This window comes from Lolium rigidum, chromosome 3 (genome assembly GCF_022539505.1).
Source record: "Lolium rigidum isolate FL_2022 chromosome 3, APGP_CSIRO_Lrig_0.1, whole genome shotgun sequence".
In the NCBI taxonomy this organism is placed as follows: Eukaryota; Viridiplantae; Streptophyta; class Magnoliopsida; order Poales; family Poaceae; genus Lolium; species Lolium rigidum.
In genome coordinates this window covers 330,713,274-330,726,227 of record NC_061510.1, presented here as the reverse complement: position 1 = coordinate 330,726,227, position 12,954 = coordinate 330,713,274, and the positions used below count along the sequence as shown (strand labels likewise).

The 12,954-nt window shown below is 41.6% G+C and overlaps 1 long non-coding RNA gene across 1 annotated transcript; it reads left to right on the top strand.

The window, feature by feature from the left end:
- Nucleotides 1-9,247: 9,247 nt before the first annotated feature.
- LOC124700047 lies at nt 9,248-11,077 on the top strand. The gene is made up of 2 exons (XR_007001609.1): nt 9,248-9,542; nt 10,518-11,077. It is a non-coding gene; the product is annotated as an uncharacterized LOC124700047 (long non-coding RNA).
- The last annotated feature ends 1,877 nt before the right edge of the window (nt 11,078-12,954 follow it).

Sequence of the window (12,954 nt, the reverse complement as noted above, 5' to 3'; positions counted from 1 at the left end):
TTTCTTTTCTTGATGCTTCTCCTGCCTTGGAGTCTTTCACACTGCATGTAAGTCACTATCCATACCACCCTCAGAGCTATCTATGATATAAATGTTAACCCTATTACGCCTGGTTATCAGAAAAATGACATTAATGTTGACCCTACATATGTATATGCAGGTAGAGCAGGATGCCATGACACACGATCCTGTTGTTGGAGACTACGACGAATGCCTGAGGCAGAAGCTGGCCTGCCGGCATAACTGCCTCAAGCAGGTGGCCATCACGGGTTTCTGTTCAGCAAAGAGCCTGGTTGAGCTCACGGTTCACATCCTAGAGAGCACACATTCACTCGAGCGCCTCACGCTCGACACAACTTGCGGTTATAGTAAGAGGTGTGGCACCATTGGCAAATGCCCGACCTCAAGAAAGATTGACCAATGCTGGCCGATGAGCAAGAGAGCTCTTGAAGAAGCTCATAGAGCTGTGAAGACTGCTGGTAGATATATAATAGCGAGAGTTCCCTTGACTGTTCAATCTGAGGTTCTGGAGCCCTGTAGTCGATGCCATACTGGCAACCAATAGATCAATGCCATGGTGGTGTATCTTTCTCTAGGCTTGTGAGAATTCGGTCAATATCGCATGTTTAATCTCAGTGCCAGTAAATAGATCTTTCTTTATGCATCTCATCTAGCTACAGCAAAAATGTAACTAATAATATTCAATCATAGCATTTCCACCCAAATAAAGCTAACAGTGTTAACCTTGGCCCATTTAACATTCCTTCTGGTTAGCTTGCTGCTGCCGCTGTGTCTAGCTGCACCTGCATTGCTTCTTCGACAAAATGCACATTTATATTTCTTCTTGGCATAACACATGCATATGAACATTGCTAGCACTCTTTGCCTCAAATACCCATTACAAATCATATAGGAATATAACGCAATTTGATAAGTCCATGTACTAGTTTCTCAACAACTGGTCATGCTTTTCGTTGAGTGGGTTGCAGGGCTCACTTCTGCATGTGAAGACTGAGATAGTGAGAGGGCTAGGGAAGGACACACCAAAACACATCAAATCATTTTGGTTTGGTGGATCAGGGACATGACTAATTTCACAAAAACAATATTCTGAAGTAAAAAAAAATTATGTAACGAGATAACATAATTGGATGGAAGTGCTATGATTGGAAAGTGTGGGTTCATTTGTGCTTTAGATTGTGCATAAAAATTGTTCTGCTTATTGAAACCAAGGTAAAACTTATTCTATTGACGGAATTTTCTCTAAGATTAGTTGTTATTATTATTTGGTTCCAATTCATTGTTGTGGTCAATAAGAGGTGTTTTCCCGTGTTTGTGTTCAGTTCTGTGAGTGGGACTATGTGCTCTATCGAGTTAATGCTTATATGTTTCTAGAGATATTGAAAGTTGTGTTAATTGCTATTAAGAAATCAATGGCTGTTTGAATTACAGGTGCTATGCAGTGATGTTTTGTCAGCGGGTTGATGGTGCAGTTTCCTTGCATGAACATGTTCGTGTATTTGAATATTTGATTTGTTAATATGTATTCATTGGCTTGAGACTGGCTTTAAAGCTCTTATAGTGCTGTTGTTTATCTCCATAATCTGTTGCTAGACTATTTGTTTCTATTGTTGATAGCTTAAATTATTTGAGTACAAAAAGGTGATGCCTTAATCATGCCACATAACACACCAAATCATTGAATATGTGTTGTGATAGTCCTATGTAGTGTGTAAAACAATTGTTGCTATCACTTAGGAACTTAAAATCTGATCTACATGCCTGCATCAGTTTTTCATTTGTAGGAAATGCAAGAGCTACACTTGCTTGTTGACTTACCATAGGCACTGCTTACTGGAACTTTCTTTTGAGCAAACGCTAGAAGTTTTAATCATATGACTCAGGTGGGCTCTTTGCTATCCTTCTTCTTGTTATCATACTTGTATTTCTGTAGCAGCACATAGGTGAGATGAGGAGACTTTGATATGTCTAATGTAATGATCGTCAATAGGTGGGCAATAAGCAGACTAGCTGTAGTTATTAGGTCTCTTACTGATATTTTTGGATTGAAATTACAGCCAATACTTCAAATATATCGTATCCTTTGTGGTTTATCCTTTTTAATAATGATATACAATAGTTTATAAAGTCTATTTACATACTGAAAGTGTATAATTTACATTTCTGCAAGCTTGTTCATTCACATTGTTTTCGTCGATTGATGCGCATAATAAGGTTAAGTCAAAGTACATAGAAGATATATTGAAGAACTTCAATATGGAAACGTCAAGAAAGTGTTCTTGTCATGTGGAGTTTTAGTAAGACGTGAGTGTGTTTGATATTCGATGAGTAAAAACACATGAGTGATTATAAAAATCATGAATGCCATGAGATGTACACAATCAGATGTCCTATGCTCTAAAATGTTATGAGCATATACTAGAGTGAGTCATACGATAATCAATGGACAACAGTGAGAGTATTCCTAAATACTTTAGAAGAACTAAGGATACAATTTTGTATATGGTTGTGACAAACAAATCATTGTAATATGTTACATTGATACTAGTTGGTCATATATACAAATAAATTTCAATATCAATTAGGCTAAGTGTTTATTAAGAGATAGCACAATGGGCTAGAAGAATTATATATGCGGGATTTAGATGAGTTCTGAAGCTTAACATTGTGATAGACTCTACAAACGAAAGGCTGAGTATATCATTGTTATGATAATGACTAAAGAGGGGTTTGAGTAAAGAATGTTCTTTTAGAACTTGGTAGTTCCGAGAGTGTCAGAACTATGAAGCTATATTGTATGAGACAATATTGGTAACATATTTCAGACCAAGTAACTAAGGTTCCACTAGAAGACCAAACATATACAAATGACGTCTCATTGAAAATAAGTGATGCGTAAGGATACAAATGAATTGCAAAGTACATATATTTTAAGCGTGTCAGAACCATTGACTGAAACCTCTTCCATGAGCAAAACATGATCAACACTCGAAGCCATGGGTGTTGGATCGAAACCTATTCCACGAGCAAAACATGATCAATGCCAGAAGCCATGGATGTTAGATCTTTACAAATGCGAACTAGATTATTGACTCTACTGCAAGTGGGAGACTGTAGGATAGGTACCCTAGAGGCAAATAATAAATATGTCATATATTTTATGTTCATAATAAGTTTTATGCCATGCTATAACTATATTAAGAGGAAACATTAATACACGCGTGGTATGTAAACAAAACCATATCCCTAGTAAACTAGTCCATTGATTAATAGATGATCAAGGTTTCCTAATCACACACATTTATGTCAATTGATAACTGAGTCATGCCATTGGATGAATGATGTGATGGACACACACCCAACATAGTTATTGCAATGTGATCCAGTCACAAAGTTCAACAATGCGATAACTAGGAAACATTGTAACCTACTCCTTAGACCGTGAGATCATATCTAATCGGTATCACTGGAGGCTACCTTGACTGCATCAACTATCACACCGTAACATGGTGATCATTAAGGTGTCTATCATGTATTCCGAAGGGGTACGCTGAGGTGTATGTATCAAGATCACGATTTGTCCATCTGCGTGACGAATAGGTACTCTAGGCCAGTTCGATGATATTACATCTATGAAGCTTGCAAGCATGTGCATGACTATGCCATGGGGATGTGATATCATAGGAACGAATAAATATGTTTGTCAATAACGAGATCAAACTAGGAATGGAGATACCGAAGATCAGGTCTCAGATAAACTAGGTACCGTGAGACAAAGGAAATAGGACTCGATGTTAAGGTTCAAATGATAAGGTTAATTCATGGAAAGAAAAGCGGCCATGATGGGCTTTCAGATCCCTTATGTTGGTCATTGGTCAAACAGGTGTCCCAATCACATCTGCGCATTCCCAAACCATAGGGTGGCCCGCTTAAGGGTATACGATGCTTAGGGTTTGATTCAGGATCATCAGATTAATAAGAGAGAACTCGAGAATTGTTTTGGAGAGGTATCAGAAGAAGTTCCGGAGTCGATGAATTGTTCGGAGACTTAAATAATATTTTTTAGTATTTAATTAATTGAATTAAATATTAAATTGAATTTTATATAGGGATACCCATAATGGGCCACCATGTGGCAGCCCATTAAGTGGGGCGCAAACCCCAAAAGGGGAGGGGCCGGCGGCCCATGGTGGGCCGCACCCTCCAAACCCTAGAGGTGGGCCAAGAGGGGAGGCACATGTGGTGGAGGATCCACCTCCATCCCGCCACCCCTATATCAAGATAGGAGACCCCTCTCATCATTCATCCCCTTGGCTCTTTGCCTCTCGCCCTCTCTCTCTCTCCCTCATGTGTGGTTCCCGAGTTTTGGAACCTGCACACACGGTTGGAGATGTCCACCATATGCACGCTGTCGTGCTGCAGGATCCTTGGTTCAGATCATCTTCTTCCACTGCTTCGCTAGACCGGAGCCCATGGGACGTCGTCTACACCGTACGCGTGTAGAATTACATAGGTTCTGCTAGTTATAGCACTTCACCTCTTGTACGTCTACTCAACCTTGAGGTTGGCGTCGCCGTACATCTTCATCAACAATGTTACGTTTGGAACAAAATGCTTTCGGTCTTCAAGGGTATGAACACGAAATTCCTTCATTACCATACATGTGCATAGAATAGATCTTGGATATTCATTCTCGTTGGTAGGATTTTTTTTTTGTTTTCTTCTACGGAACCCTTCAGCGCCATGGTTGGATCTTGCGTTGCCACCTTTTGTCGAAGTTTTTGGTCGAGCTGCAGGTGAAGTCGTTCTAATTGAGACCTAGATTTATCAATCTCATATAGATTCTTCTCGGCTTTCTCCATTTTGTTGGCTAGGTCGTCTGCTTGCTCGGCCAGAATTTTCCTTACATTGTCTAGCTTTTTTTTAGATCATATTCAGTAATCTGCGTATAGAGGACTTCAAAAGTATCATGATCTTGTATCTCGACCGTTTTTTTTCCTTTGACTCTCCAGGAACACCGGGCATATTTGTATCGTTTTGCGTCACCGGAATAGGTAGTGCTCAAAGAGTTGCAGCAAGGGTTTCACTAGCCATAGGGGGGTCTTGCTCTGTGTGTGTGCGCCAGTTTGCGTGATCACGGCTGCTACATGTTTCGAGGGTATCCCAACTTTCCTTAGATGGTTTTCCGTATTTTTCACACAAAGTTATATGGATCATCATAATTGTCTTCATCAAACGGCTCGGATTCACCCTCCTGGTTACTCTTTACTTGGCGAACATGGGTAGTACCGGTATTTGCGTCCGAGTAACTATCCCCACACTCCTTGTTATGGCGTGGAGCACAGATTCATGGTCTTCACCATCTCCGGGCGAACCCGGGACAACATCGACGTGGCCCACAAAGTGGTGTTGATCATAGTCGGGACCCTCCACTAGGAGGACATACGCAGATTTGTCTTCGACCACAGTATCCTCCGCACGGGTGGAGAGGGTCTGAGTAGAATTGTTTCTGATCTGGAACTTGACTGCATTAGCTAAGAGGGTAGATCCAGATCTGACCTACACCGGAGTTTCCGCATCTAGGGCGGGTGCGGTGGGGATTGCTTCATATGCGGCCTGCACCGAAGTGAAGCTGTCAAAGACATCAATGCCGTCGAACGAGATGATGGTGTAGGCGGCAACATTGTAGGAAGCTGGCATGAAAGTTCTATCGCAATGATCAGTGTGTCGCCCAAGTAGACAACCCGACTGACAACCATTGTCCTATCAATGCCTCCAAGATATTCCGTCTGAAACTCGACTCGAGATGTCGCTAGCCCCACGGTGGGCTCCAAATGTTGTTGCATTGTCAATGGTAGTGCCATAAGGGGGTACTCACGACTTGGGGTTAGTAGTGGAACTAGACGAGGAGATACTCAGGAAGGTGTGACTCGACGGTTTACCCAGGTTCACATCCCCTTGGTGGAGGATCACTATATCCTGCTAGAATTCACTATAACAACACAAAGTCAAGTTACAGTGATGTGTATCTCGTATTGTATCGTGCTCTCAAGGTTGTCCCGATGCCGGTTTATAAAGGCACCAGGACCTAGGGTTAGATGGAGGTAAAGACCTAGCTGACTACGGAGTCCTAGTCTATCTTCGTAAGTATGTCGTGACTTATACTACAAGTGTTCCTTCTCCCCGAACCTTTTGGAATCTGCCTTGGACCTTCCTTAGTCGGCTTGGGCATCCATCTTTTGAAAAATGGGCCGCTCGGCTTCATCAATATCCTGGCCATCCAAAATGGGCCACCCAAGCTTGCTAGGTTGAGCCCCTGCCGTGGTATACTCTATTCGGCATAACCTCAACATCATCCCGCACTGCGAAGCATGGGACGAGCTCGACTTTTCACCATGAAGAAGTGCTAGATGATCCTAGACAACATGTGTGCCAGTTCCATTACGGGGGCATAGATATGTAAGGAATGACGTATGCCTTCCACCCCGAGGAGGAAATGTCAGCAGTGATGCAACATGCTCCGTGTGGGCGGACACTGACAAGAAGTAATAGGGTTGTGTCGTACCCATGCGGTCAGGTGAATCATTACACCTGTGAATCATGCTCGTTGTGATGTCTACAATGAAGCTACGATGGAGAAGAATGGTCCATCGCCTAGCTACGCCCGAATATTTTTCTCATGACGAGGAGCGCGGACAGAGGTACTTTTGCAATACCGACAAGACTGATGTGACGCTACTCGAGAAATCAACACACATAGACACCAATCAACTTGTGAGGATAAACAAGAGGACAATTAAATCCACCAAAATTTTCTTCCACTATTATCGAATGGGTATATGATTTGTTCTTCTCTAGAAAGAATTAGATTATCTCATATATCAAGATACACACAAATCTTGGATACCTACAACAAGATTTGGGGCACAAATATCTAGGGTTCAGAGCAATCTCATCAAAGATGGTGGAATCATACCTTTAAGGAGACAATATAGTGGATCTGGACTTTACAACCTTGTAGGCAGTGCCCGGTGCTTGATTTCAGCTTCTTCCTTCAATTTCTTTGCCTTCCCTATTACTCTTGGTTTTCTTCTTTTAAAGGCTAATCTCCATTTTCCTCACTCCACCTAGTGGTGGCTAGATGGGAGGATTATCATCCCCTTCCTCATGTGCAATGCCCAAAATGACCCCCCCCCCGTCATAACCCTAATTGGCAATGAGCTCTTGCACATGTTTGGGTCGCCCGAAAGGCTCCATAAGGCCATTTCCTCTCAACCCACATGAGGTTGATATCCAACACATATAGGATAATAAATTGTGAAGGTTATCTTGACTAAACAACTTCATACCTTAGAAGGAATCAAATATTGTTAATTGTTGTATACTCTTGTACTCTTGCACACCGTCGAATAATAGAAGTTGGAAAATAGAGGACGTGGGCATAGCTCAGTGGTCGGGGTCGCAGTGGCGCACCTCAACGACCAGAGTTCGAATCCTGCTAGGAACGAATTTCTGGAATTCTCACGCCGAGGTCCCGCTTCTACTATATCATTTAGTGTCTAGTTCCTCCTAGCACTAATTCATTTTTTTATAGAAGTTGGAAAATATTAGCTAGGGGTTAGAATCTACCATCTCTCTATCTCTCTCACATTTACTCTCTCCCTCATCTCTCCCCGTCTTCATCTCTGTCTCTATCTATCTCACTCTCTCCGTCCCCACACTTGTGACTTTTCATCTAATGTTCTTTCTTGATGTCACCACACCCCTTCCATGCACCGCTCCTTCTACTTCACATTTTGTCTTGCCTCGCTACCCACTATCACACATTGCAGATCCACTATCGATCTCATTGCCATCATTATCATCCACCGCTGCCTTGGCTCCAGAATGACCTCCTCTACTGCTGCTAGACACTCATTACCTTGGGTCACCAGGTGTATCGCCAACTCTTCTTCGGTCTGTGTCGAGTTGTCACTTCCCAACTCTTCCTTCGCCCGCCCTCCTTCATTCTCCTTGCTTCTCCCCCCACCCACTCCCAACCCCTTCTCATTTCTGTCCTAAATAGATAGAACATACGAACTCCTCTGAATAGATTGAGTGACATAAGATCATCTGAATCAAGTTTAGATAAAAAATATAGTTAAATAAAACCATCAAATTGTGCACTTTTACAAAATATGGATGGTAAGAAATAAGCGATATGCTAACTCTAGGCTAACCGAGAATTTTCTTAGACCTCGATCGATAGCTTGCTTAGATTGTTCCAGTTTGGATTTTCTTTCTCTCTACTCTGTCTCTTTCCCTTGGCCCGTTATCTGTAGGGTTAGTATAGTTGTAGGCCATTATTTTGTATTTGTTACTTTTTGTATTAGACTCTATAGTCATTGGGTTATTTTTCTTTTGAAAGGAACGGACTAGTTTGCTTGATGCTTTATTTTTCTAGGTTTTCTCATTTCTAATGGTAATTTTTCTGATATAGAGTCTGTGATTTTTGTAGCTTCTAATTGCATAAGGAGGTGTAATTGTATATGTCGTCTATGTGTAATTGCAGATATGAGTGTAGAATGAGAGACAAATATTCTGATATAGAGTTTTTTTTAACTTCTAATTGCACAAGGAGGTGCAGTTGCACATACCTGTTGTAATTATGCATCTATGTGTAATTGCATATATGTGTGTAGAATGAGAGATTTTTTTTTTGAATGAGGAGATTGTTATTTTTTAGCTTCTAATTGCACAAGGAGGTGCAATTGCACATACGTGTGTAATTACACATCAAGCCTATTTTTGAGCTTATTATTGGACTTCTAATATATGCATGCAAAATATGAAAGCCCACCAAAGAAAATAGAGGAGAGTCTCCTCAATCGATTGATGACTTTGATTGATAGAGGACTAGCATAATTCTCTATCAATCGAGTCCTAGCGACATCCAAGAAATAAATCACTATGGCGGTACCGTTAGGCACGTCCATGACGCTAGGGTTAGACGTGGTACCGCCAAGCTGCCACCGACGGTACCACACCTAAAGGTATGGCCGGAGCATTTGGCGGTAAAAAGAAAAAAATGTTCTGGGCTGAAGTTTTGCAAAGGGGATTTGCCCAACTTGACAGGGTACATGATGACTAACATGGGCAAAAAAAAAAAAAAACTGTTTTATCTTAAAAGAAATATCTGGACTAAACACCTAACTGACGAAACGAGCTGTGACCTGTGAGACAGTGCCCCAGCAGAACCTTCCACCCCCTCGTCGCCTCCTCGTCCTCTGCACGACTTTTCCACCCGCCTCCCCGAGTCCCCCCGCCCCAAAACCCGACGCTCCAAATCGCCCAGCTCGCTGATCCGCAAGGATCTGTCGGAAGCGGAGGCAGCCACACTACCGGAGCCGGGAGGACAGGCAGGCGGCTGTGGTGGCGAGGCCGTCAGCGGCGTCGTCGGCCGCGGCTGGGGTATCTGCGATGATAACCCGGTCGAAGCTGGTGGAGCAGCTGCGCGACTACCAGATCCGATCCCAGCACAAGTAAGATCCCCGGTCTGCCCCGTTCTTCTAAAGAATCCTGCCTAGGTTGTGGTAATTGACTTGCTGTGTGCTCAGATCTTGGGCTCTCCTATGGGAAACAGTTTCTTGGTTTCCTCAAATCAGGGTTGGGCTCGGATGTCTGGCTGTTGTAGGTGTATTGCTATTTACTCTGCCCTTGTAATCTTGTGAAAAAAGTTTCATTTTAGCCGCTTAGTCAGCTATGAGTTCGACGGTGTGGCTGCATGTGTTGAATGCCTTCAGACATTTCTGTTTGGTAATCTCGATTCAGAGAAAAACATCGTACCACATGTGTTAGAACAATGCCTGCCCTTTAGTGATCCTTGCCAAGATCCTGCGAGCATTCTGCCGCAGTTGTTAGGACCTGGATATGTTAATGTTAGTGGTTTCTCGTGAGTGCCTGCACTTGGCGTGTAGAGAGGAGTGTGTAACTGTACTGCTTTCACCATCTCAAAACCTGCCTGCATGTACTTCAATTTATAAAGAGTCGTGCTTTACCAGTCTGAGGTGCATCATCAACGCTTCCTTTCGTAAGAATAAACCAAGCTCCCATAAAATTCAGGGTTGTGTCTTTGCATTAAATCTGTTGGATAATCTCATGATAGACCAACGCATGATGGATAATCTCATGAAGTATGTCTTCACGTACTATTTACCTATGTCTGTTACCTTGAACGCATCATTCAAAAGTGGTTCGTGTCTCTTGTGTGATTTTTTTTACAAACTACCTGCTTGATTTCTGGAATGAAAATGCTGAACCATGCCAGCATACCAGTTTTACTTGTTATGTTGAGTTTCATCCCTGAATTTGGAAGCTTATAGTTGGTTCTATTAAGTTAATTCATGTCATTTTGTAGTGTGATATATTTTCTTGTATCAATCTGAAATGATATCCACTATCAGATAGGCTTGCCTCTTTTATAATCTGATCATGGCTCTGCTTTCTGAACGCTGCAGGCGTGACATCATTGGAGCCATATCATGGGGCTTGCTGTGTTGTCTCCTAATAGTTTCCTCGTACATGATGCTATACTTCAGGCACTTCTGGTTATCAGCTGTTATTATCTGTGTTGGTATTCTTCTTCCTGCCGGCCTGTATATTTTGAGGCAGAGAAAGCTGGCTAAGAAAAGAGAGAGAAGATTATTGTTGCCTCTCTCCATGTAAGGTTACTGGTAGTGGTAGGTTTCCCTTATTTTGTGGTTATTCTTGACTAGAGAGAATCCACATTCTTGGCTTGCTTAGCACACATCCAATGGTTCATAGGCCTCTGCTGCCCAGTATACGTCCATACTCTTTACTAAAGTGCTGGAAGAAATACCATCATTCTTTGAGCTCCAGTGTTGTGTGAGTAGATAATCTCCAATGCTCTTTTGGTACATGTAGCTTGTGCTTTTTGCTGCACTTCATTTTCTTTGTTCGTTTAATAGTGCTTGCAACCTGAAAAGGCATGTCAATGTATCCGACCACCTCGTCTCACACTTGTAACAAAAGAAGAAGAAAAAAGATTGTTTTGTTATTCTGGTGGAGTTTGTAAGCTGAATGTCCTCTAGCTACTGTTAGTCCAGTTGGTTTCTAGATTTAAGTAATGGCTGGGTGTTTTGACAAAATTGTAGCTCCACAAATTAGTACCAAGCACTGTAGTGCTTCTGAAATACATTTGTACCTGTAAGCCTTGCAACCTATGTTGCTTCATAATGGTAATTGTTGACAATTAGTGCCCTCTGGTGCTTCAAAAAGTCCTGCCCCTTTTTGCCTACGCATAGAGTTTCCTTGTATGAACTCTTAGGAGAAAAGGAAGTCTAGAAATGACTTATATTCCAAACATATTTAGATTTCCTTGGAAATGGGAATACCATGCTTTTTTGTTGCTCTGGCTGAACATTTGCATGTCATATGGTGTTATCCATGGCATATGCATCATAAGTATGACTTCAACAATTGGCCCAAGAAAATGATACCTTTTTATGATGAAATCCGAGTATATCCATGCCTCCATGGCCACCCTCTTCAATCATGTCCCTTTTTTTGCGGGAAGAAGTTTCATTAAGCACCAATTGCATCATTGAGTTCATTCCGATAAATCATTGGATACATCCACGGCGAGCCAGAATATGCGGGTTTTTTTTTTAAAAAAATCCCTGGCTATATTGCACAAACTATAGTAATTTCCGGGCAAAGCAACTCTGTTATCACCAAACTCTGGAACCATAGCACGATCTATCCTGGGCTCCTGACCACAGCTGTTCACCAGGACAGTGCACTTTGAGAGTACTTGCCAGGAAACATATTTTCCATAGACAACCGGCCTCCCCGGTGATTTCTATTAAAGAAACTGCCTAACATAGATGCACTTAACTTGCTTCATGAAGAAACAGAGTTTGCTCTTGAAATATCTGCTATATATCAGCAGAAACTCCGTAGCTATTATAGTCGCTGAGTAAAACACCGTTCGTTTAAAGAAGGTGATCTTTTTTTGCGAAACTTTAACTCCTAATGCAGAAAAAGAGGCACAAGCTGGCCCCGATTTGAGAATGACCGTCAATGATCGCAACAGCTTGAACAAAAAGACCATGGGGAAAAAACACGAGCGTGGTGAACTCTCCTCAGAGTATGAAGAGACATACCGTCCTTGAAATATAGCTTAGCTACATCCCTTTTATTTTTAGACCTTCCCCTGTAATCATATGATCAATATAATGAAACAAACTCTATGATTTACTCATATTGAGTCTTGTTATTACCTTTTGCTGTACTTTGTTCTTCCTTTGATCATATATTTTTGCTACTCCGAAGTATCTCAGAATGATCTATACTTGCTTTACTTATTTAAAGTTCAGATATGTCGCATTCAGGCTTATGTGCTAGGTAACATGGCTAAGTGCCAGGACAAGTGTTTCCACTGACTCGAGGCATCACACTGCTATATTTTACAATGATTGTTTGTTATTATGACAAAATTTATATGGTTCACATCTTCTAGCTACCCCCACTCCAGCTGTTTCCAGTCACGCCCGATGGACCTTGTTTTTGTATATGATCTTGCAAAAATTATAGCAAGCACTTTCGTGTTCAGGTACATCTAATTTTGCAACCTATGATGCTTCACATAGTAGTTATATTTTTCTCATATATAGTTTTCCTTGTATAGTTGAGTCACATCTGATCACTTCAATTCAAATTTCTCAAGATGAGGAACCATATACTAGTTTGCTAATCTTGATAACCATTTGCCTCTATTAGTGTTATCCATGCAATATTTTTTTGTCTATGAAAAGACGTAACTTCCGTTTCCGTTAACAAAATCAAGGCCGTGAAAGCTTAAAGCCAAATGGCGTAACAGGTTCAGGTGATATCCGTAGGCACAAAACGAAATCACTCCAACTTGATGTGTCC